At 37.3% G+C, this 26,527-nt stretch overlaps 1 protein-coding gene across 4 annotated transcripts in view; it reads left to right on the forward strand.

Moving 5' to 3' along the window:
* LOC103618747 (cadherin-12) overlaps positions 1–26,527 on the forward strand; it is a 442,407-nt gene that overhangs the window by 324,987 nt on the left and 90,893 nt on the right. Inside the window, exon 2 of one of the 4 annotated variants that reach the window (XM_017738755.1) lies at positions 18,360–18,563. The exons of the other annotated variants lie outside the window; for them this stretch is intronic. The gene's annotated coding sequence lies outside the window, so the exon portion shown is untranslated. The remainder of the gene's footprint in view (positions 1–18,359; positions 18,564–26,527) is intronic. 4 annotated transcript variants of the gene reach the window in all.

Raw genomic sequence — 26,527 nt, forward strand, 5'->3', positions numbered from 1 at the left:
GTTAATGAACCCCTTTGTTTCTGATATTGTGCACACATCTGTCTTCAGCACATTTCTGCTCCCTCGGGTGTATGTATAGGACCATGCAGCCGTCCTTGGTGACTGGACTAAGTTTCACAGGTCACTCACACTTGTTTTTGTTCATCACACATTGTGCTAGCAAATACTTAATCCCTGTCATAAAGTTTTCTGATAAAAAATAAAAAAATACAGTTTTCACTGTTATAAATATCTTCATTTTTATCATCAGGAACATAAACACCTTTAAAATCTTATCTGTACTGTCTGCTCATCCATATTGTACTCTGTCTTATCCAAACTAGACAAATAAAGTGCCATATTTAATTATTTCTCTAACATGGGGGTAAGAAATGGGGCCCCTGGTGGTTTGATTTTTTTTTTTTTTCCATGGATACCTGAACTACACACAGTTAACACTGTATTCCAATTTGCAGAACACCAAATATTGTACACTGAAAGTGTAGTGGGATTAGTTAATATTTTCCATGAAAATTTTCAGGCTTTTTCATTCAAAAGAAAATCTGACAGAATTTCAGAGTATTAAGGTAAAACAATCTCAGAGTTGTAGAACTGCAACTTCATTTCCACATGCAGAAATAGATAACTCATGCTCTTAGATGAATTTATGTATCTGAGTAACTCAGAGCCTCGTTATTCACCACAATGTTTTTTTCCCCTAATCTCCCATCTCCATTTAGGGACTCTCTTCCGACAATGAAGTAGTACTGCAATATGAGGCATGGAGCCTAGCCAGAACTCCCAGGCCCATATTAATTCTGTTTCTTTATTTTGTTTGCTATTTCATATTTTGTTTTTCCAGTTCCACATGAGACATATGTGTATATTAGCAAATACACTTTTTTTGTTATTTACCTATGGGTGGAAAAAGAATTCCCATTTTCTGAAAAATCTCACCTTATTTTTAGAAGGAAAAGGAATCTTCCAATACAGAGAAGATTGTGAGTCTAACTCTTTTAAAACCAAGAGTACTGCTCCATATAGCGGTATATTCTGAAAATCCAATTGAAAAGGTTATGAAAATCATATCTTTCACTAGGCTGATGAATTCCCGTGATCTTCTATTTTTACAGATTCACATCAGTTCTGAATGTTTTTCCATTGTATTTGTAAATTAGTTCTACTTTTCAATAAATATTCAAGCGTTCCTACAGGTCTTATGCCCCAAATCTGCAAAACAGTGCATCATTTAGTCTTAAACTTAATTTCAAGCATATTGAAATACTTCTTTAAAATAGATTTAAAGCATGCAGCTTTTAATTTTAAACTGCTTTTTTGTAATGTGTTCACATGATCCACATTGACTACATGCTCACGAAATGAAGAATACTGAGGAAAATTCTGCTACGAATTTAAGATAACAGGAAAACTATATAAGAATACCAGTCATTTGCTGAGAGTTTTATCTTAAGACATATTTTCTCATCTGTAGTTTAGTACAGTGGTGACATACAGAATTCAGTGCTGTTCTTTTTTTTTTGGCTAGAGGCCATAGGAAAGACTGATGACCTTTAAAGGTGCTTTTTTTCCAGACACTTGTTGGGTTCTTTTTCTAAGAAGCAGCTTGCTTACATTTGTACTACAGGAAATGGCATGTCACACCTTGGTAATGTACAATATATTTGCCTGTGGCACTGCTCACTTTCATTAAGCAGATCTTTAACTTGTGAGCAGAAATTACATTTTCCTTTCTTGCCCATTTTTCATCTGGGGAACCACACTGGCACAGTATTTTCTTGTTTCACAAGTCTATGCTTTTGTTTTGAAGTACATAGGCTGTTGTCCTGGAGAATTGTCAGGACCTAATCTTATTGGAGGGTCAGAGGTGAAAAACTATTTACCTTTCTTGTAACTTTTTTTTAATTTTTCTTTTTGTGACACGCAAATAATGAGTTTTGACATACAAGTAGTCTGTACAGCTAACTGCTTTTTCTTAGTTCACTGACCTGAAAGATTAGTACCACCTAAAAAAAATTACTTGTTTTGTAATCAAAAAAGATTGAAGATTTGAAAAGATTGAAAATTTGAAACACAAATAATTTGACCTTTGTTACTATTATTTCAGAGAAAATCGTGGTAAAAGTGTTCAGCACAAATATAGACAGATCTATGACTAAAATGAACCTCAGTTTTTCAGTTATTTTTCTACATCCAAAATTAAAACAGTGTTTAGGATTATGTTCCCAAGGGGAAAATAAACAACATTGAAAAGCCTTGTAAAGACTTCTTAACATATGAAATGTTTATAACTAAAGCTTTCACTGAAGATAAATTATCTTTTGCAGCCTGGCTGTTGCAAACTTCTGTGTAGATTCAACTGGGCACTAAGAAATGGATCCGAGATCAGCTTGGGGACTACATGATACTCTTGTGCATGTCAAGATGATTTTAACACTAGAATTCCCACCATGTCAGTATGCAAGAGGAATGTAATTGCAGATCTTTCAACATAGTTAAAATGTTCATAAATATTAAATGTTTCCAAATTTTTGAGGGTTTTGCATAGATATCTCCCAGTATCTTTCTCCTCTCTCATGTGACAAGTATCAGCATAGGGTTTCTTTTCCTCTAGAAGAGGTTTAACACTGTATCGTTTATTCCATGCACCTTGAGTATTTCAAAAGAACAAGCATTTTTGTAGGTGAAAACATCATTAATGTTTGCAATCCCATATGGATTTTATTACACTATTCAGATTACCTCTGGGAAAATTATAATTACAAAATGCAAAAGATTTAAGTAAGATCAAGTGAGTGATTCTCTGGCCAAGGGAATGGGAGCTGGACATTTGCAGAGGACCTTATTCAGCTGTCCACGTGTGCTGTCAGCCCCAAAGGTGAGTATCTAGAGGTGTCTATTCACATCTGGCTCCAGGCACAAGACATGTAGAGGCCAAAGAGCAAGAGTGTTTGGGAGCTAGACTGTGAAGGGTCTCAGAGTCAGGTAGCTCCCTGAAGCTGTTGTTCCTGCTGCTGTGCAAAGTGTGGGCGATCTGGAGTGAGGACTCTGAGACACACAAGTTAGCCTGAAAGACCCAGGAAAGGACAAGTATTTTGTAAGCAGAACATAACTGAAGTAACTCGTGGCTAAGGTATAACCTTTGTGACCTATTATACCTGTTATGGTTTGTGTTTTCAAAAGCATGGCCTTACTTTAACAAGATGGCAGAGCTGATGGTGGCTCTTCTGAGGGCAGTGCAGAAGGGGACCAGAGAGCTCTGTAGCTGGCACTGTGCCCTAAGCCATGAGCCAACTCATGCCATGTACCTGGCTGTTCCAAGTGAGGCTCCAACAGAACCCAGATCTTTCTTCTCTGTTGCAAGTTCTACAAAGTGAAGCACTGGGATCAGTGTCAATATCAAAATGTAAAAAAGAGAATCGAGCTCTCTGACAAGCAGCAGTTTTACATTAATGCATCTCTGGTATGAGGGAAGTTGTTTCAGTTCTCTAGAGTTATCTTGAGGTATCTAAAGATTCTGAGTTTGTGTTTCAGTCTGCAGAAAGTGCTAAGTGCTATGCTAGGCAAGTGTGATACTTTTGCAGAAAAAAAAAAAGCTAGAAAAAGGGGAAAATAACTTATTTTCTCCTGACGTTATATTGCAATTTGTTTAACCCCTAAAAATTGTCTTTAAGGAGATTTTTTGGCTAGAGAGTAGGAAACTAAACAGAGGTCTGTGTTAAATTTCAGCTGAATATGATTTGAAATTGAGGTGATGTTAAAACCTGAAAAGAATAGTTCAAAAACTGAGGAAAAAAAAAAAAGATGCTTCAAGGAAAAGGGAAAAAAGAAAGGAAAAAAAAAAATCCATATCACATCAGTCTAAACTGTGGTGCATCAGAAGTATCAGTATGGGACGGCACGTATTTACTACATCTCAGTGTGCTGTTCCAATGTCTTTGGACTTGCTGCTCTGTGTAATCACCACTCCCTGTTGGATTCCATGTAAATTCCAAGTGCAAGCAATACTTATTTCTTCTGGAAGCATTTCGCTCTACAAAACTACTACACAAGGTGATACAATATTCCCATCCGTCAGTGGTCCCCTTTTTCTTGCAGCCTTATCTTTCAGCCCTTAGGGACTGAAGCTGCATCTGCTGCGGAGCTGTTTCTGTAATAGCTCTCTGAGAGCCTATTCCAGGTAGTCTCTAATTAGACACACCCAGATGGTGGGCACTGAGCAGATGTCCTGCCAGCTTGAGGTAGATATGGAAGAAAGTTTTCTCTTGGCTCCCCGCAGTTTGTCTTTCTAATGGTTTTTTTTTTTTTTTTTTTTCTTTATGTAAGACCTGGATTGTCCCTTAATCATTTCCTCTGGAGTGTGGTGGTTAGCAAATACTAATCTGAAATTAAGCTCATAACAGAAAGCTCTCGATTCTGAAAATAGGGTCATTTGGCTTATTTTGCCTTCTGAAGACTAAGGGCAGAAGGTTGGTCAGCATTACTGGCATCTGAACCAATTCCCCAGTGTAAGTCTGGCAAGTTTTTATAGATGGGGGATTTTGTGAAGCAATGTGCATTGGATTTGTTTGCAAAGTGTGTTTTTTCTGTAATCTAGTGATGGTACAGGATTTGTTGTTTTTTTTTAAATAGTGTGATATCTTTTCTTGGTATTACTTTCTCACTGAAGCTTTGTATAAGCATGGTTAGTTATGACTCGTTTCAAAGTAACTTTGCTGTGCTGTTAGTGCTGGTATTTGGATGGCAGCTGTCGTATCTGGATGCTAAACATGAGTCTGCTGTAGAAATGGTTTCTGTCCTAGAAAGAATTAAAGTGGGTGGGGGCTACCAGGGTGGTGTCTGAGTACAGAAATTCATACTTCGAGCCTGCTACACAAAAACTCTAAAACACTCTCAAATCAGTTTTGCTAAGATTTCATAAAAACAACCAGGTATCTTTTACACTTATCAGGTGCCAACTTTTTTTCTGAGGGTTGGAAGTCCTCAGAAGTGATGGGGGTGATAGATAAGTGTATTGTGAATTTGCACTGCATTTTATGTATCAGACTTTATTGGTATTAGTAGTCCAAAAATATTTTTACTACTTGTTAAATCTTCTGTCTTTTGGTAACTTTTGTGATAACAATGACCTTTCAGGGATAGTTTATCTAAAAACAACCTCTTGTGCACACTAAATACAGACAAAGCTAATGCAATTTTTTTGTCTGAAAGCAAAACAATGCATTATTGCATATGCATGTGGCTGATGTGCCTTAGGATCACTACTTGTGATTGTAATTCTAGGATATTAGCATTTTTATCATTTGAATGGCCATTGCTTAACTCTTATTTAAGGGCTCTTTGAGAGCACTGACTTTTACAGAAAACTGACCCTCATACTTCAGAAAAAACAGCTGTATCTGCTATTTGTAAGCTTATAGTTGCCTTCACTGATGGGTAAGTTTGAACGTAGATGATGTAACTAATGTGATATTTCAGTTATTGCAAGCTCATAACTGAAGTCCAGCTGCTCTTTGAAAACGTTTTGCCATTAATTTTGTGTGTTTGTGTGCACACAAACTGTAAATATTTACTTGACTGCTGGTGTTGTTTAAGGGTAAAGGAGAAGAATGACTGTGGAAAGCTGTTCAAATCCTTTCAGCAACAAACTTGACAAAAAGCTAACCTGGATGAGTCAGGCAAGAGCTGTGTCAGTGCTTTCAACCTGTTGCCCTTCAGCAGCTTCTCCTGTTCTGTTATAGCTAATAAATAAATTCTGCTCTGGCTAGGATGTTTAGAATTCTACTAATTTGCACTGTTGATAAGATAGTGAGATTAAAATGCCATAGGCAAGCTGAGACTTGAGAGGGGGTGGCTCACAATGCTTGCCAAAAAAATTATATATATATATATATATTTCATATTTTGTTTTTCCAGTTCCACATGAGACATATGTGTATATTAGCAAATACACTTTTTTTGTTATTTACCTATGGGTGGAAAAAGAATTCCCATTTTCTGAAAAATCTCACCTTATTTTTAGAAGGAAAAGGAATCTTCCAATACAGAGAAGATTGTGAGTCTAACTCTTTTAAAACCAAGAGTACTGCTCCATATAGCGGTATATTCTGAAAATCCAATTGAAAAGGTTATGAAAATCATATCTTTCACTAGGCTGATGAATTCCCATGATCTTCTATTTTTACAGATTCACATCAGTTCTGAATGTTTTTCCATTGTATTTGTAAATTAGTTCTACTTTTCAATAAATATTCAAGCGTTCCTACAGGTCTTATTCCCCAAATCTGCAAAACAGTGCATCATTTAGTCTTAAACTTAATTTCAAGCATATTGAAATACTTCTTTAAAATAGATTTAAAGCATGCAGCTTTTAATTTTAAACTGCTTTTTTGTAATGTGTTCACATGATCCACATTGACTACATGCTCACGAAATGAAGAATACTGAGGAAAATTCTGCTACGAATTTAAGATAACAGGAAAACTATATAAGAATACCAGTCATTTGCTGAGAGTTTTATCTTAAGACATATTTTCTCATCTGTAGTTTAGTACAGTGGTGACATACAGAATTCAGTGCTGTTCTTTTTTTTTTTGGCTAGAGGCCATAGGAAAGACTGATGACCTTTAAAGGTGCTTTTTTTCCAGACACTTGTTGGGTTCTTTTTCTAAGAAGCAGCTTGCTTACATTTGTACTACAGGAAATGGCATGTCACACCTTGGTAATGTACAATATATTTGCCTGTGGCACTGCTCACTTTCATTAAGCAGATCTTTAACTTGTGAGCAGAAATTACATTTTCCTTTCTTGCCCATTTTTCATCTGGGGAACCACACTGGCACAGTATTTTCTTGTTTCACAAGTCTATGCTTTTGTTTTGAAGTACATAGGCTGTTGTCCTGGAGAATTGTCAGGACCTAATCTTATTGGAGGGTCAGAGGTGAAAAACTATTTACCTTTCTTGTAACTTTTTTTTAATTTTTCTTTTTGTGACACGCAAATAATGAGTTTTGACATACAAGTAGTCTGTACAGCTAACTGCTTTTTCTTAGTTCACTGACCTGAAAGATTAGTACCACCTAAAAAAAATTACTTGTTTTGTAATCAAAAAAGATTGAAGATTTGAAAAGATTGAAAATTTGAAACACAAATAATTTGACCTTTGTTACTATTATTTCAGAGAAAATCGTGGTAAAAGTGTTCAGCACAAATATAGACAGATCTATGACTAAAATGAACCTCAGTTTTTCAGTTATTTTTCTACATCCAAAATTAAAACAGTGTTTAGGATTATGTTCCCAAGGGGAAAATAAACAACATTGAAAAGCCTTGTAAAGACTTCTTAACATATGAAATGTTTATAACTAAAGCTTTCACTGAAGATAAATTATCTTTTGCAGCCTGGCTGTTGCAAACTTCTGTGTAGATTCAACTGGGCACTAAGAAATGGATCCGAGATCAGCTTGGGGACTACATGATACTCTTGTGCATGTCAAGATGATTGTAACACTAGAATTCCCACCATGTCAGTATGCAAGAGGAATGTAATTGCAGATCTTTCAACATAGTTAAAATGTTCATAAATATTAAATGTTTCCAAATTTTTGAGGGTTTTGCATAGATATCTCCCAGTATCTTTCTCCTCTCTCATGTGACAAGTATCAGCATAGGGTTTCTTTTCCTCTAGAAGAGGTTTAACACTGTATCGTTTATTCCATGCACCTTGAGTATTTCAAAAGAACAAGCAGAACCAGGTCATGTTCAGGTCATTCACTATTCCATCTCTCCACCTCCGATCCCAGCTGGCTTAATCCATTCTTGTGCTTGTCATTAGGTTGTTGAGCTCTGATCACCCTGATGACACTGGATGGGTGCACTGCACAGTCAAAGCTGGGGCTTCTGATCTCCAGTTATCCTCAAATTTACTACAGTGGCTTTCACTAATAAACAGTTTTATTAAGCTACTAGGAAGAACTTGATAAATCATCTTTCTATGCTTGATAACCCCACTGAGCCTTTAAAGACCAGGTGATAATACTGAGGAGCTGCATTAAATTCTAACAGAAGTTAAACTAACCTGAAGAAGGAATATATTATTGTGCCTAAGAATTTAATTTATATTGCCATTTTTGTAGGTGAAAACATCATTAATGTTTGCAATCCCATATGGATTTTATTACACTATTCAGATTACCTCTGGGAAAATTATAATCACAAAATGCAAAAGATTTAAGTAAGATCAAGTGAGTGATTTTCTGGCCAAGGGAATGGGAGCTGGACATTTGCAGAGGACCTTATTCAGCTGTCCACGTGTGCTGTCAGCCCCAAAGGTGAGTATCTAGAGGTGTCTATTCACATCTGGCTCCAGGCACAAGACATGTAGAGGCCAAAGAGCAAGAGTGTTTGGGAGCTAGACTGTGAAGGGTCTCAGAGTCAGGTAGCTCCCTGAAGCTGTTGTTCCTGCTGCTGTGCAAAGTGTGGGCGATCTGGAGTGAGGACTCTGAGACACACAAGTTAGCCTGAAAGACCCAGGAAAGGACAAGTATTTTGTAAGCAGAACATAACTGAAGTAACTCGTGGCTAAGGTATAACCTTTGTGACCTATTATACCTGTTATGGTTTGTGTTTTCAAAAGCATGGCCTTACTTTAACAAGATGGCAGAGCTGATGGTGGCTCTTCTGAGGGCAGTGCAGAAGGGGACCAGAGAGCTCTGTAGCTGGCACTGTGCCCTAAGCCATGAGCCAACTCATGCCATGTACCTGGCTGTTCCAAGTGAGGCTCCAACAGAACCCAGATCTTTCTTCTCTGTTGCAAGTTCTACAAAGTGAAGCACTGGGATCAGTGTCAATATCAAAATGTAAAAAAGAGAATCGAGCTCTCTGACAAGCAGCAGTTTTACATTAATGCATCTCTGGTATGAGGGAAGTTGTTTCAGTTCTCTAGAGTTATCTTGAGGTATCTAAAGATTCTGAGTTTGTGTTTCAGTCTGCAGAAAGTGCTAAGTGCTATGCTAGGCAAGTGTGATACTTTTGCAGAAAAAAAAAAAGCTAGAAAAAGGGGAAAATAACTTATTTTCTCCTGACGTTATATTGCAATTTGTTTAACCCCTAAAAATTGTCTTTAAGGAGATTTTTTGGCTAGAGAGTAGGAAACTAAACAGAGGTCTGTGTTAAATTTCAGCTGAATATGATTTGAAATTGAGGTGATGTTAAAACCTGAAAAGAATAGTTCAAAAACTGAGGAAAAAAAAAAAAGATGCTTCAAGGAAAAGGGAAAAAAGAAAGGAAAAAAAAAAAAAATCCATATCACATCAGTCTAAACTGTGGTGCATCAGAAGTATCAGTATGGGACGGCACGTATTTACTACATCTCAGTGTGCTGTTCCAATGTCTTTGGACTTGCTGCTCTGTGTAATCACCACTCCCTGTTGGATTCCATGTAAATTCCAAGTGCAAGCAATACTTATTTCTTCTGGAAGCATTTCGCTCTACAAAACTACTACACAAGGTGATACAATATTCCCATCCGTCAGTGGTCCCCTTTTTCTTGCAGCCTTATCTTTCAGCCCTTAGGGACTGAAGCTGCATCTGCTGCGGAGCTGTTTCTGTAATAGCTCTCTGAGAGCCTATTCCAGGTAGTCTCTAATTAGACACACCCAGATGGTGGGCACTGAGCAGATGTCCTGCCAGCTTGAGGTAGATATGGAAGAAAGTTTTCTCTTGGCTCCCCACAGTTTGTCTTTCTAATGTTTTTTTTTTTTCTCCATTTTTCTTCACAGTGAGCATTTGAAATGTTTTCTCACCATTTCTAACATATGAAGCAAACTCAAGCACTGTAATCTGAGGTACTAAACATTCACAGTGTTTGGTGTAGTCTGAAGCCTAGACATATTGAACTCATGTTACCCAAATGCTGTCATGAACAAAACTGCTCACTTGTGTTTTGATACACAATCTTTATCAGCAATTAAGATTTTATTCTTGGAAACTAATTAACAATTATGTTCCTACTGCCAGAGACATAAGTAAACACACTCAATCATGTCTATGTAGCCAGCCTTGCAGATGAAATGAATGCAGCTAGGTGGAATAGAGTCTGATGTTTTCAGTCACATGAGTAAACATAAGAAGCAGATCTCCAAAGTACAAAACAGTTATTTTCTGACAGCTTCTTTTCACAGTAGAATCGTACTTTAAATGTTTAGCCACATCTGACTTTGAAAAGGTTTTGAGGCAGAATATTTGCTTACCCAGCAAGTTGACCATCACGTTCACAGTGCTGTGTTTCATGCTCCATTTGCCATAAATGTTGAAATGTTTTTCACAGTATTTGGGACAATAACAATTTTAATTAGAAAGTTCCCATATTATTCCTCCACCTTTCTAAATGTAATCACATGCAGAATAACAAAAAAAAAAATAAAAGCTCAAGTGTATTTGCAGTAAAGTGTTCTGTAATCACTTGTGTTTCAAGAGATTTAACAAAGTCAGTCCTCAGATATAATTTTTCTATTGTATTTTCTTTTTATTTTTTTAATAAAATGATTTAATTTACTTAAAAACTATGATCACAAAGTGGCTGTGCACCAGACAATACTTTATGATGCAAAGATTTGTAAAATATGTAACTTGGGAACTTGTGCTGGTTTTGGCTGGGGTAGAGTTAATTTTCTTCACAGAGGCTGGTATGGGGTTGTGTTTTGGATTTGTGCTGAACACAGGGTTAGTAATACTTTCTGAGTATTTTTGGTTTTGTTATTGCTGAGCAGGGCTTACACAGAGCCAAGTTTTTTTCTGCCTTTCACACCGCCACACTGGTGAGGAAGTTGGGAGTTCTTGGGAGGCTGGGAGGAGACACAGACAAGAGAGGTAACCCAAACTGACCAAAGGGATATTCCAGACCATATGACATGCTCAGTATATACATTTCAGGGAAGAAGGAGGAAGTGGGGGGCATTTGGAGTGATGATGTTTGTCTTCCCAAGTCACTGTTCTGTGTCATGGGGCCCTGCTCTCCTAGAGATGGCTGAACACCTGCCTGTCCATGGCAAGCAGTGAATTAATTCATTGTTCCTCTTTGCTTGTGTGCACAGCTTTTGCTTTCCCTGTTAAAATGCCTTTATCTCAACCCATTAATTTTCCACCTTTTGTCCTGATTCTCTCCCCGGTTCTACTGGTGGAGGAGTGAGTGAGCAGCTGTAATAGGACTTGGTGGCTGGCTGGGGTTAAACCACAACAGTCCTTTTTGGACAATAACAAAAAAATTCTCTTTATTATCAACCCTGTTTTTGGCACAAATCCAAAACATAGCCTCATACAAGCCACTGTAAAGAAAATCAAATCCACCCCAACCAAAACCAGCACAGGACTGAAGATAAATTTGAAACTTGGAAGGCTGCTTTTGTGAATCAGAATGCTTTTCTTGAGGAGGTTTTTGAGCACAGCTTTACAAACCTCCCTGTCAAAAAACACAACTAAAATATGTTTACATCACTATTTTGGGGGTATTTGCATGATATTAGATTTTCACAATCCATGTTCTTGCACACTACTTTCTGTTTTGGCATTTCTTGGAAGGAAGTATTTCAGACTCTGTTATCTTTAAATATCTTGTTATCTTTGAATGTCTTATATGAGAATTACAGTGGTTTTCAATTGATGAATATGTAGGTTTTCCACTAAGAACTTCTTAGTCATGCTAGTAAGCTGAAAGGCAAGAAAATAACAGAGGTGTATGGAAGGGAAATGCTATTTATATTTCATCCTTTAAAGAAAAGAGAGGGAGGGAGGGAGGAAGGAAGGAAGGAATTCGGAAGGAAGGAATTTGGAAGGAAGGAAGGAAGGAAGGAAGGAATTCCGAAGGAAGGAATTCCGAAGGAAGGAAGGAAGGAAGGAAGGAAGGAAGGAAGGAAGGAAGGAAGGAAGGAAAACCCAAACCAATAACGTAATCTCCAAGAATTAGATTTTGTAAGCTAAACAAGGAGAAGTGTCTCCATTTTTTCTTCCGAACATTATGGAGTAGTTGCGACTGTCTGAAAATATACATACAGTCATTTTTAAAAGCTATATTATCACTAACTGTGTTGTATTTAGTTATACTTTAAATTTAGGCAAAGACAAAATGATTCAGTGAAAAATAAACATTCTTCTAAAACATTTCTAGAATCAATCCAATTTTGACATTTCAAAGATGTTCTACAATAAATCTTTATTTTCCAGTATTTAATAATTTTTTAAATGTATCTTCAACTCATTTTCTAATTGAGAGGGTTATCAAAATTTCTGAGAAATCATAAGGAGACATATTTTGCAGATTTTCCTGGCCAACTGCAGACTCTAACAAGCCTACTTGAAAGTCTTCCCTCGCAGGCTTTCACATTTAATTTTCCAGACTCAACAGATACAGAAAAAGATAGGAATAACTTTCAGACTCCCAAGCCTTTACTCAATGGAAATTAGAACTCTGAAATTCTTGAAATGCACCCACGACTAGTGAAAACTTATTATTATACACAGTTACAATATATACGGCAAAAAAGCTTTTAGCATTTTTAATCTTTACATCCACTGAAGCCAGGTCAGTGATGTTAACTGCTGAAAATACTGTTTAGTGAAATTAATAAACATAGACAACTGGCAGTGGTTCAATATATTCTGGACAGCCAATGCAATTGTGCTTCCAATAGCATTTTTTCAAATGTGTGTTAAAGGCCATGGTCAGGCAATTGCTGCAAAAATAATTATGTTAATTGAAAATGTTTCTGTGTCTCAAAAGTACCATCCCCACATTTAAGCAGAAATAATGGTATATTAAGTCCTTATCTGTTTTAGGGGCAAAATATCTGTCTTGGCTTGAACAATTACGGAAAGCTGCTCAAGCCAGGCTGAAGAAGAATTGTACTGGGTTGAGGTGCCGAGAGCTCACAGCCAATGTCCTGGCAACTTCGCTGCACAAAATCTGACCTAGAGAAGATGGTAAATGCAGGTGTGGAAGTACCTGGCAGTGAGCAGCTAAGGATGCTACATCTCCTTATTACAGGGCACTAGAGCAGACACACAGCTCTGCAGCCTGGGCCATTCACATTGTACCTGCTGTTAACCTTGCCAGCAAGTGGCAGCATCTTGGTGCAGTGGTTGCTTGGCTGCGGTATAAGACAACGTTAAGAAACAAGTACAGACATTAAAAGTAATTTAACCTAAACAGTGTGCTCTCTTCCTGGGATCGTTTTTGTTGGCATGGTGAATTTTTTGCTCTTTTAACCTAACCAAGCTCTTGTCCATCTCAATGCAAGACATTAAATATACCAACCTAACTAGGTAGTTTTAGATAGCTTAGTTCAGGGGTAGAGGAGGTTGTGGTGCAATGCGTGTAATCACTCTGCAACACTGCTTCTACTGTTATTTCTACTGTTGATGTGATTATACTCCTGTTTGTGTTTTAGCTGACCTTCTGTCTCTCTGCTCTGTGAATATTTATTACCTTCCAAAAATAGCATTAGTGAAAACTTAAAAGGCAGCATGGTCTTTATAAATGTAATTATAACTAAACATAATTTTCTCTTTGTCTTTTAGAATAAACTGATGAAACATGTACATAGTCATTAATCTTAAATGACTGTTAACTCACAAAATCAGAAGAGAATATTCACAATAAGCCTTAGCTATGTCTATGTTATTAAATTATCTTTGCTAGTCAGCTGATTATTTTGTTCTCTGAGTCCTTTCTCTTCCTGCCTTTCCTCTCATTCTTATCTGCTTTCCATGAGAGTAAGCTATATATCTGATTAAATGGTAATTAGTGACTTCAGTGGGGCTGCATGTGTGTAACTGAAAATAGAATTTTGCCTAAAGAATTTTTAAAATCAAATGTGTAATAATTAAAGGAAACTGAAGTGGTGTATGGTTTTTAATATGATGACCTAAAAAACCATGTAATTGAAAGCAAGCTTTCTGAAAAAGGAAAAAAAATTCCTTTTTAATCACGTGAAGTAAGGGGAGGAAAGGTCACAGCACATAACTTGTTTGGTAGGTTCTCCTTTCATATTTACTTTTAATTTGATCAAAATCAGATATGCGCAGATTAAAGAGAAAGTAAAAATAAGTCAAGTGCAGGATTACATCTTTAAATTTAATGTAAAATTAAACTCATACTCCTATAATTGCTTTGCTCTTTTTCAATTAAATCTTACAGCACATTCATCATATGATTATTTTTAGTGCAATATTTAAGTAGCATGATTCTTATTATTTTAAGTGACTGCAGAGGGCTGGGAACAAGAGACATGACCTGTCTGGGTTCTGAAAAGACATCTGAAAAGACATCTTTATTTAGTTAGCTCTTTGACAGTTAGCCAGAGACCTGCAAGTTGAATTCCTGTGTCACTTGTGAGGCCAGTGCAGGTGTCACCTGATAGAGCCCACAGAGAAAGAGCAGAGGACAGAAACTGGAGTGGGCAGCAGGTGCACCAGGTTACAGCCATGGCTGTAGCACTCCTCATGCTCTGTGGCCCTGACCAACTGCCTGGTTTTCTGTCCCAGAGTGGCTCTGTAATAAGGTGCTGATAACTACCTGTCAGCAGTCCCAGAGCTTTATCCCTGGTAAAATGAATGGGAATAATGGGGAATTGCATCTAGGTAGACACATACTGAAAAGGAGGGACAAAGTTCCTCCCAGCCTTTCTACAGTCTTGATATCTCTTATAGAGGCTTTTTTTAGGGTAAAAAAGGATGGAAGTTTGTCATTAAATATATTTACATGAAGGTGTGATTTGGTAAGTCTTTCTCATGTGCCAGACGGTGACATAACAGTAGCTTCTCAAAGATAAATCACTAGCTTTCTCTGCTTCACACCAAGCAAAATATAACAAATGTGCCAGCAGTCAGTTGTGAAGATAACTGCATGAGCTTTGGCTTTACCAAACCATGAGTTCAGAAAAACAATAAATTTTGTAGAGCAGAAATTCTGACCTCATGTTTGGTGAAGAGATATTGCTTCTGTAGAAAAAACCCCAAAAAATTTATCAAAAGGAAAAAATATCTTTAAGTTGCTTGTTATATTATTATTCAATTGGATTAGTTTTGTGCCAATATAGACAAAGTGCACTGCATTCACAAAGGTGGGAGTGTACTTCACAAAATTTGTTGGAGTAAGAACTGATTTCTTTAGTGCTGCTGCCTCTGAGCAGTAGGATTCATAATTTTTATCTTGCAAAAAACTCAGGGTTAAAGGCTCTATGTGGTTTAATAAAGTATGTTCAGTTCCTGTGTTTCATATGTAAGGGGCCAAGGATTTGAAAGCTCATCATTTTCGTGCTCCTGTTTTCTAGCTAAGGCTCAGTTCTGATTGGAATTGTTTTTCCACATACTGTATGACTTAACATATTAATTATGAGAACAGACCTGTCATTTTCAGTTCTTTCCTTTCATGAGTTTGCACATGACCCAGCCATGTGCTCTCACAGCCCAGTGAGCCAAACGTGTCCTGGGCTGTATCCAAAGCAGCGTGGGCAGCAGGGTGAGGGAGGGGATTCTGCCCCTCTGCTCTGCTCTGGTGAGACCCCACCCGCAGTGCTGCATCAGCTCTGGGGGCCCCAGCACAGGAAGGGCATCGACCTCTCAGAGCAAGTCCAGAGGAGGGCCATGAAGATGTTCAGAAGGCTGGAGCACCTCTCCTATCAAGACAGGGTGAGAGAGTTGGGGTTGTTCAGCCCAGAGAAGAGAAGGCTCCGGGAAGACCTTAGAGCACTTTCCAGTACCTAAAAGGAGCCTGAAAGAAAGATGGAGAGGGACTTTTCACAAAGGCATGAAGTCATAGGACAAGGGATAATGGCTTCAGACTGAAAGAGGGTAGATTTAGATTGGATATTAGGCAAAATATTCAGAAGAAATTCTTTACTTTGAGGGTGGTGAGACACTGGAATAGGTTGCCCAGAGGAGCTGTGGATGCCCCATCCCTGGAAGTATTCAGGGTTTGATGGGATTTTGAGCAACCTGATCTAGTGAAAGGTGTCTCTGCCCATAACAGGGGTGTTGGAACTAGATGTTCTTTAAGGTCCCTTCCAGCTCAAACCATTCTATAATTCTGTAAGGAAATCTGTCCTACCGTGACATAGCTTAAAGGAAAAGGATAATATAATCTATTACACAGTTTCTTATACAGAAGGGCACAGATTTCTTATTACCAGGGGATGGGGGAAGAAAAAAGGATAAATTATTATACTTTTTTCAATATTTTCTTGTAATGATAGGAATACAAATGCATCTTTTAGTGCTTTATAATCAGGAAGTGAAAGGGTTTAAAAATGAGATACCATTAGGATGATGTCTTTCTAATGGTCACATATTGTTAAACCCAAGTAAGAACATAAAGTGTACAAATACTGGAAAGAAAAGAGTTTAAATAAACATATAATTTGAGATATTTACTTGCAATGATATTGAAAGTTTTATCTGTTTAAGTGAGTCCTGCCCCACATCATCAGTAAAGGGTGTATGGAGTCCTTTGTGTGGTTTGCTGTCAGAAAAATTCCTTGGTGATTTTTGCAACAGTCACTACTAACATCCTTCATTAGTCATAACCAATAACAGTCATGAAGTATAAAAAGAGCAGAAATATTTAACTTTAATTGCTTTATTTTGGTCTAAAACACTGAATTTTTGCGTATTTAAGGAGCTCTGGATGAAGACCTGCTTATCTTGACACAAGAGCACTGGTGTACATGAAACAAAGTACGTCCTAAAGTTACAGAGTCTGGCTCAGAATATCACACTGAAGTTAATGTCTTAAGTCAAGCTATCTGACATCTTTCATTTCTTCTGTGTTGAAAAAGGACTTACTGCAAGGGTGCTTCTGTTTAACCTTTCTTGCACTGGTGCTGTTTTTTAGTTAGATGCATTGCCCCAGTGAAAAAGAGGTACGATGAAAGCTAAGTCAGCCTTTGCAACATGGTCTAGGGATAGCAACTAATTTCAGTGAAGGCAAATAAAAATAAAAAAAAAAAAAAGTAAAAAGAAAAATTTCTTTGAATGCATTCTTACACTGTGAGATAGGGAAAAGAACCGCAGTCAATAAGAACAAGCATGCTGGAGGTAGAAGTGAGATTCTGTCAAATTTTGGATTAGTGCCATAACACTTGTATCAATTTTTTAACACCATTGTGGCTTTTGTCATTTTAGCTCGATCTCAGGAGATGAGTGGTTCTAGAAGTGTACTAATGCAATACACTGTAGAAACCACCACTGGGGTTAAAAAAAAAAGTTCAGCAGATTTGGCTGGATCCCCAGGTACCTAGAAACTAGCATGACTAACCTTTCTCATTAAATATATCTTTTAAAAATAAAATTTGAAGTGATTATCAATCTTCCTTTTTCTGACTAGGGAATTATTACCCTAAAAAGGCTAAGAAACTGTTACAAAATGTTTTTCTAGCAGTTGTGTGATTCACCATTAACAGTCTTCGCACTGTGTGTTTTTTATATGCAAGCCTGTTGTTACCACCACCAGTTTAAAAAAAAACAAACAAACCCAAACCCCAAGAAAGGGGGACTTGGTAGAATACGAAATCCTGCTAATTATAAATGTGACAAGGTAGAACTTTCTCAGGCCAGTAACAAATACATACATATATATATATATATATATACACACCCAAGCAAATATATATGCTATATTCAGGTCACAAATCCAATTTGTAAGCATTTATATATACAAAATTAGGATGTCAAAATCTGGAGACAACTTTAACTACATTTAGTTTAAGGCAAAATACATAGAAAAATAAATAAACTGGGAACCAGTCAAAAGAAAGTAAAAGCTAAGGTGTTCTGTGAATGCATCAGGCAGAGGACATGTTCTGCCAAAATCCATTAGCATTGTCCTGAGTAAAGTTTGAGAGACTCCAAGTTTAAATGGGAAAGTCATTTTGAGCAAGGAGGCACTTTGATTGCTCGGATGAGTCTGCTTTCAGGACTTTCCAGAGACCGTGATGAAACTGAAACCGGACATTATAGATGCTCTTTTTTTGGTTCAATGTATAAATTTATTGCATTAAATAGAGAAACATTTGGGTTGGATTCACTCAGAGTTTGTATGCATTGGTGCAAAATCCCTGGGCATGCACTGTGAGAGGCAGCTTGGCTCCCAGGGCTGCCTTTGGTCATTAGCACATGTCTGTGCAGAGGCTTACATGTTCTGTATCTCAGGTGGAAGGATGAGCATTGCTATGCCTGTGTGGCTTTTAGCCCTGTGTTGGCACACAGCCATGTAGAAAAGTGTCCAGAATTTGCACCAAACCATTTTAGCCTGTGCTTTCTCAGTAAGTACAGTGTTTACATCTAAATAAGTGCTTTTTTTTTTTTCTCAGGCATCTCAAACTTTCTTGCTGACAGTTCCAGATACGTTTGGTCTACTGTCATTTCTGTGCTGGGAACAGTAAGGACAGGCAGCCTGTGGAGTGGGTTGTAAGAGCCACTTCTGGGGAATGGAGGCAGATGAAGACTCCCTCTCTGAAAAATGCTACATTAGGCCTGATGAAAGAAATCATGTGTTTTCATTAAGGCTAGACCAGGTAAGGATGTAGGACCCTGTGTAATGGTCTTCTGTTATAGTCAAACGAAGGATCAGGAAAAACTGAATACTACTTAAGATATGGTATGAAGATAGAAGGAGTGTAAGGTTCTTGCTAAAATGAGAATTTGGACTCTTATTTGTTATTTAAGGCCTAGGATTGATAATAGAACAATAGATGTAAAAATATTTCTTCTCCAAGAAGAGGTATTAATAATTTGATGTGGCCATTTAAAGTAAATCAGAAAAGCCTGTGCATTTATTTAATGGATAGACTCAGTTCCAGCTCATGTCAATTCTAGAGATCAAAATTTAGAAAAAGATAAATTAACTATATTAGCCAAAGGTAAAACATTCTGAGCAGTTATGGAAGACAAACATGAGTTGCTTCCTAATGAGGGAAAAAGTGGGCGACTGAGGTGGAAAGTTGCATTTCTTTTAACCTTTTTTATTTTCAGTGATTGCATGCAAGTTTTACATAGTCACAGTGGGTAAGAGTCGGAAGGGACCACAATGGGTCACCTGGTCCAACCTTCCTGCTCAGGTAGGGTCATCCTACAGCACATTGCACAGGGTTGTGTTCAGATGGTTCTGGAATATCTCCAGTGAGGGAGACTCTACAACCTCTCTGGGCAACCTGTTCCAGTGCTTAGTCACCCCATGTTCAGGTGGAACTTCCTGAGCATCTGTTTCTGCCTGTTTCCTCTTGTCCTTTGGAGCCTGGCTCCATCCTGTAGACACCTTTCCTCTATATACTTATAGATAGTAATTACGTCCCTTCTCAGATGTCTTTCTCCAGACTAAACAGGCCCAGCTCTCTCAGCTTTTCCTCTTAAGAGAGGTGCCCCAGTCCCTGAATCATTTGTAACCTTCTTCTGGACCTGCTCCAGGACCTCCATATGTCTCTTGTGATGAGGAACCCTGAACTGGACAGAGCACTCCAGATGTGGCCTCACCAGGACTGAGTACAGGGGCCGGATCATCTCCCTTGACCTGATGGCAATGTTCTTCCTAATGCACCCCAGGATCCCACTGGCCTTCTTGTCTACAAGGTCACACTGCTGGCTCATGGAGAGCTTGTTGTCCACCAGCACTCCTGGGTCCTTCTCTGCAGAGCTGCTTTCCAGCAGGTCAGCTCTCAGCCTGTGCTGGTGCATGGGGTTATTCCTTCCCAGGTGCAGGACCCTGCGCTCACCCTTGTTGAATTTCAGAAGGTTCTTCTCTGACCATCTCTCCAACCTGTTGAGGTCCCTCTGAAGGGCTGCACAGCCCTCTGGGCTATTGGCCATTCCTCCCAGCTTTGTATTTTACTCTTCTCAGTAAAAGAAAAAAAAACAAAAAATAAACCAAAATCAAAATTGGAAACTCTGCAACTGAATAAAATGTTGGATCATCTCTGCCCACCTACCCTTACTTGAGAAACAGATGCTCTGACAAGTTTATGTCTTTAAATAAAGATTAGCATAACATTCATAAATGCATAGGACATTGATAAAATGATGAACAAGGATATACTGATTATTAAAGATTATCTATGAATAAGAAATTGAAAGCTTTCATGGACCAAATTCCTCATCTGGCTAGGTGAATGGCACCATCTGGTGGATCTATCCTTTGGGAAATTTTTCCTGGAAAGTGAAATCATAATTTAGAGGCTGTTCCTTTACCATAAAACTGAATATTTTGCAAGAAGTGCTAAAAGGTAAATAAGATGTGAAGAAAGGTAAAAAATTATTAACAATATAATTTTCACCATTGTTCATTTTGGAAAATTACCTTTTTTATTTTTTTCACAATAAATCCCGTGTGAATAATTAAGTGAACAAAGAAAATTAGTCAGAAACAGTTTATTAAGTGTTTACTTGAACTCTCTGTTCATAGCTATGAGCTCTTAAAGAACCTATTCTATAATTCTATGAAATAAAGTTTTCTGAACATGGTAATGGAGTACAGGAAATTCAAATAATATATAGATTCGGGGAGTTTTGGGGGGAAAACAAAGGCCCTCATTTACTCTTTCATTACATTGCAACTCAGCTGATTTGAGGGCTTCTGTAGTAGTAATTCTTGCTTTTCAAATGCAATGAGAGTCATTGGTAAATGCATTCTGTTGGTTACCAGTAGCATTGGAAGTCTCAGTTATCCAGTCAGTTGTTCCCATGCAGGTAACACAGGTGACCTTTATCCATGGGAATCTTTGATGACAGCATATTCTGGCACCTTCTGCCCATCATATTTATCCTGCTACATTGCACTGCTTGTAACTTATCAGGTAACTGGATGAACTGGACACACTCCCAGATCTTATTTCTGACAAAGACCATGCAGTCTATGGGATCATTGTTCCTTCATGGTCGTCCATGAGAAGAATATTTCAGAACCATATAATCTTCATTTATAGTGTAGAGGAAAATATTGCAGATAACTTTTCAAAAAATTTGCAGTTATCCAAAACAAACAAATAATATTCAAGGCAATGTAAAATAATAAGTATAACCAAGCAGAATCTTTCCTTGTGTGGCCACAACCAGCACCTGATGTGTGCTTAAGAGTTTTCAGTGAGGAATTCTTAGAATTACTTAAGGACGGTAATTTTGCACTGCAAAATTCAGTCACCGTTGGGAACCCCAGTAGTCCCAAGCATGTAATAGAAACATATTGGAAGTGACAAAGGAAAATTAATTAGACATTTTTACAAAATGGTCAAAGAGCACATTCTCTCATTCAGTGTGGCCTTCACATGCCTACTGAATTATAAGAAAATCAGACTGTATTCTTCATTATATTTAGCTGCAATAACAAAGAAATTAATGAGACTGTTTTCTCCACTGTCTTCCTATACATTTCTCCACAACTAGTCCCCATTAACATGAATTGCTATTAATTTCCTTTTGTTTTTCATTTTCATGATTAAAAATAAAAGCATAGAGGCCTTCAGAGTAAGGACATGAATAAATTAAAAACCAGAAAATCATAAGTGGCCTGACACTGCTTAGATGTCTCATTAAATTTCTCATTAAAGTGTCCATATTTTTAGTTAGTACATTTTTGTCAGTATCTTGACATGAAGTCTGTTGTTGGCACTAGGTGCAATGGGGCCAGGAAAAACCTTGTTGTGATGCAGTGTGAATCATTTCATTTGCAATACATTTCCAGGAAATACAGTCTCACATTTATTCATCCCATAATTGATTAAAAAGATTGAAATGTGTCAAAGGTATTTACTTTGAATATCATTTTATTTTATAAAATAAAATGGAAAACAATATGAAAAGAAGAAAAGTAGGCTGGTTAGTGTTGAAGAATGAGAAATGACTGAGCAACTCAATGGCCTGCATCCAGAAGCATTGTTTTGTAGGAAAGACACTATAAAAGGGTTTGGTTTTTGTTTTGATTTTTTTTTTTTTTTCTGTAGAGAGAAATCTAGAGAAAACAGGAACTGCCTCAGGAATGTTTTATCAAGCTAGGCCTGGGCAAGGTTGGAGATTAGAAGATCCAGAGGAGAAAGAAACAGGGGCACAAGGGAGACAGTTGCATAACAGGCACAGTAGGGTACATGTCAGGAGAAACAGGGAGGGTAAGCAAATGTAGTAAGTTACTATGGGAAACTGCAGATTCGACTGGATGAATTTCCTCTGTGTCGCTCACTAGATGGAGGCTATGGGAATGGGAATGGGAATAGAAATATGGCTGGAAATCGCGAAAGGTAAGAGTCCTCTCAGCAGCCAAGGAGAAGAGCTGCAGTCAGTTGAGTTAAAGTATCACTGTTCTTTAAAGAGAGATTGCTTCTAGCAGTTCAGTAGATGACTTGGCATTTTTATTGTTTTGGATTGATTTTGCCTCTAGATAGTAACTTGTCCTGTGACCAGAAGCCTTAATAATTTTGAAAGAAAAATTGAGAACTTACTGCTTTCAGATACTGGAAGTTTGAGCACCTCAATGTGCCTTTGCAGATACACATGCCCAACTTCATCTAGAGGGTTCTGGAGTTGTAGAAAAATTAAAGAACAAAACTGACCAACCATCCAAACTAAACAAAACAAAAACATCCCAACAAACCCAACTAAACCAACCAATGAAACAAAAAAAAAAAAAAAACAACAAAAAATCACCAAAAACCTGCAAACAAACAAACAAAAATATATTCTGCTGCAGGAATAAGAGACTACTCAGTTGGACTGCAGTATCATCCTATGATCTCATTTGCCATAGTTCTCTAGTAGTTAATAAAGCAAAAATGAATGCTAAAAGCAACTGCTGTCTTATGCCGGAGGCTTGCTACTAATTTTATGCCTGTTGAATAATTTGGATCTCATTTCAGGGATCAGTTAAGTTGACAAATGTGATTGTGGCTCTTGGGAAGAAAATTATGTCAAAAATGTTTAGATTTGGGAAATAAATGATAATTTATTAAAGGCTGGGGTTTTTTTTTGTCTCTAGCATCAGTGACACATAGGTTGAAGTACATTTCTAGAAACTTCTGACAATTTTCTGAGCCAGTTTCAAGTGAATTAGGTAAAAGGACCTTGACTACCATGTATTTTTAAGTGCTAAAATCTTCAAAGTGACTTAGTAAGTTAGACAAATGGTTCCTGTAATAAGAGAACACACATGAGGTCCTAAATTATTCGGAATCTAAACAGACATTTTCTTTGAAGATGTTAAATGTCTCTTTGCAAAGGGGAGCAAAAAATTTTGGATTTCTTGTACGTATCTGAGAAAGGTGACACAAGGTTTTGTATTTTAAGAGTTTCCACAGAGTTCAATCACATATCATGGATACAGAATGGATTGTCAGTTAGTGATTTGAAGAAAAGAATGCTTGGAGAATCATCCAGGCAATGCTTCGAGCTAATATTTCCAACAGAAAGGCTGCTCAAAACCAATTGATAGCTCACAAAGTCAAGTATGAAAATTTTAATTTTTATCCATTTTCTCTGCATAATTATCAACCTGATGGAAAATATCTGGTTTTATCTAGAGTGATAGAGCTAGATAGATTTTGAATTTCAAAACAGCAGGAGTATCTAAATATATGGCCCTTTGCTATCCAAGGTAATGACAACTTTGTTGTTAATTTTAGAATGAACAGGATGTCAGCCTTCCCAAACAGGACTTTAAAAAGGGAAGTGCAGCATAACATGAGCTGAAATAGTCTTAATAGGCTAAAAGATAAAGATAAAAATTACGCTGCCAGAAGACACTTTTTGACTAGCTATGAGAACAGGTTCTTTTGTCAGCCATGGCTAAACAAGAACTGTTGAGACTGGAGGTCTGGGCTTACCTCTGGCACACAGGGAAGAGTGGCACATGTATGAATACAGCCTTTAATATCACCTGGAATAACCCCAGGAGCACTGGCAGGTTCTTCATCAGATCTGGCATCATTCCAGTTAGAAGCTTTGCAGCCACAACCCACACAGTCAGTATAACGCAGACTATCCCACGAGGGTTCAGGCTTATATTTAGATAACAGATGACTGAAAATTTAATTGATAAATGAACATTGCCTGTATTTTGGGATGGGTAGGTACATTAACTTTTAGAGTGTTGAGATTGAAGTCTCAAGTGCCTGAAGTTAAACAGTAAAACTTCAGTACCTACAATTAGGACACACTGATGAAAACAATATTAATTTTAAAACAGAGCAATCTTAGAGGTATAGTCATCTCTAAACAGAGGAGGAGGAGGTTTTGTCCCATACTTCAAACCTCCTTCCTCCCCATATTGTCCATCATATTTATTGTTTGCCACAGCCCTGCCTTGAATCTCTCTTAAGAGGTTAAAACTGAATTACAAAAGGCAAGAATACTACTGAAATCAATTTTGTGTCAGCGAAGAGTTCACTCACTCAAAAGCTCAGTTCAAGATGTCTTGAATGTGTTTGCCAGTTAGCCAACTATGCATGCAGGAAAAGGTGTTAGTGAAATTTTTTAATGCAGTAGTCCAATTTAAGTAAAAGACTCAACTTCTTTTTGTTTCTCTACCAGCAGTGGTCTTATTCCACCTATCATAGATAAATGTATGTCTTTCAGGCTCAGTCGATAATATTGTTTCATTGTTTCTGAAAACACATATTTCCATTGATCAGGAGTGCTTATACAGAAGAAACTGAGAAGGAAAAAAATGAAAAAAAGAGTAACATTGCATGAGAGTCAGGAAGCTGTCTTAAAAAACAGGCATATACCCTTGCGAATGATGAAATGAAATATAAAAGTGAAAAATTTTCCAGAAAGATAGGCAGTACAAATTTGAACTTCCTCAGGCAAAAAAAAAAGCATCTGAACTGAGAACTCCTACAGCATATCTGAGTGTCTTCCACTCCTAATGCAACCCTGGAAACAAAAGCTTTCTTGCTCTTGCCTGTTTACCATGCTCAAAACTGAAATGCTTTTCATGTATTGGTATGCTTTACGTCAATTCAAAATCACACTTTTGCTTCAGGTTTTTTGTTTCTTTCAAAAGCCACACTGTCTTTCATTTTATAACAAACCAACCAACCAAAAAGAATATTGGGTATTTGCACAGCCACAGGTTGCAAGATGCCTCCTTCTATCGCAAAATAACTTCGATCATAAAATATTGTTTGAAATAAGCAATATTTTGTAATTCTTTCAGCTCTTGAGATTGTTATTTGACTGCTTCTTGACTGTAGTCCATAATTCTTTTAAAGATATGAATTTAAGGAATTTGAAGAATAGGATATGCTGCTTTATGTCTTACTTTGGGATTGTCTGGTGTTCTGCCTAATGCTACATTTCCAAATTATATATATATTATTATGTCCTGACCAATGACGTAACAGAAGACATCTCTATTACCATCAAACTACAGAGCACCAAAAATCACTGCACATTAAACTGTCTTAGAACAGTATCTACCACTGTGAGTGTGAAGGTTCCTGTTTTCATTCTATCATGGAGAACCTAAGAGATAGTAAAATACTTTGTTGAACAACAGTCTGGTATTGAATTAAGAACGGGACCAGATCTCTGTGCTACCATCTTCTGTTTCAGTCTTTCCTCATGCTGAGAAAAACTCTCTATGCAGTATCTTGAAATTGAGTTGTGCTTAGTAAGGCAGAAAAAAAATGAAAAGCATGTTTCTGTGACCTTTTGGCAAAGAACATCTTCGCAGTTATGCCTGGGAAGTGTATTCCTCCGGTGAAACACTGACATTTTCTTTGGCTCACTGGACTTTTCCTAACAAAACTGGATGTAAGTCCCTACTCTGGCAGTACACAGTCCAGAAATTTGCCTGCTGAGAAGGATGCTTGATGTTTTGTTCACTAAGACTGTATTATCAAAGCATTATATTGATCCAAATTAGGAAGGCAATACAAAATTTGATTTACTGTTCAGATCAACCAAAAAATCAGACTGTCACACTAGAAGTTTTTAATATTATTTTATGAAAAAAATATCAGAAACTAATGCAAACACATGAAAAGGAGGGAGTTGTCACACTAATATACGATATATGAGAAAGGAGAGTCATGCTCACAGCTAGTTTTAAGTGTGTATATTTAAAATTCCCATATGTGTAAAATGACCTTGTGGTTTGAATTTCTTCTCTCTCCCAATCACTAAAATGTTCTCTTTTCAGTGCTATGAAATTGGCCAAATATGTGTAGTTGTATTGCTGTAGCATTTTCCATCTTCATTAAAACTTTATAGATTTTTGCAAATTAAGTTGCAACTGTGCTTGATGTGAAATAATAATGATACTTATGTAATGCTATAGTATCTAAAGGATCTGAAAATAATGTGATGTCATACTAGGCAGTAGCATGATGCAATAGAAACAGAGCTGTGTGATGGAACAGTGCATGATCAGAACTTGGCATCCAGAGTATTTGAAACCCTCATGGTTTCAAATAAGCTCTCAACTACCTTTTAACAGTAGCATTTCATCAAGTGCACGCCTACCTTCCGTCTTAGCTTTACCCAAAATAATTCAGTTTTC

The sequence above is a fragment of the Corvus brachyrhynchos genome, unplaced genomic scaffold (genome assembly GCF_000691975.1).
Source record: "Corvus brachyrhynchos isolate BGI_N302 unplaced genomic scaffold, ASM69197v1 scaffold23, whole genome shotgun sequence".
Taxonomy (NCBI): Eukaryota; Metazoa; Chordata; class Aves; order Passeriformes; family Corvidae; genus Corvus; species Corvus brachyrhynchos.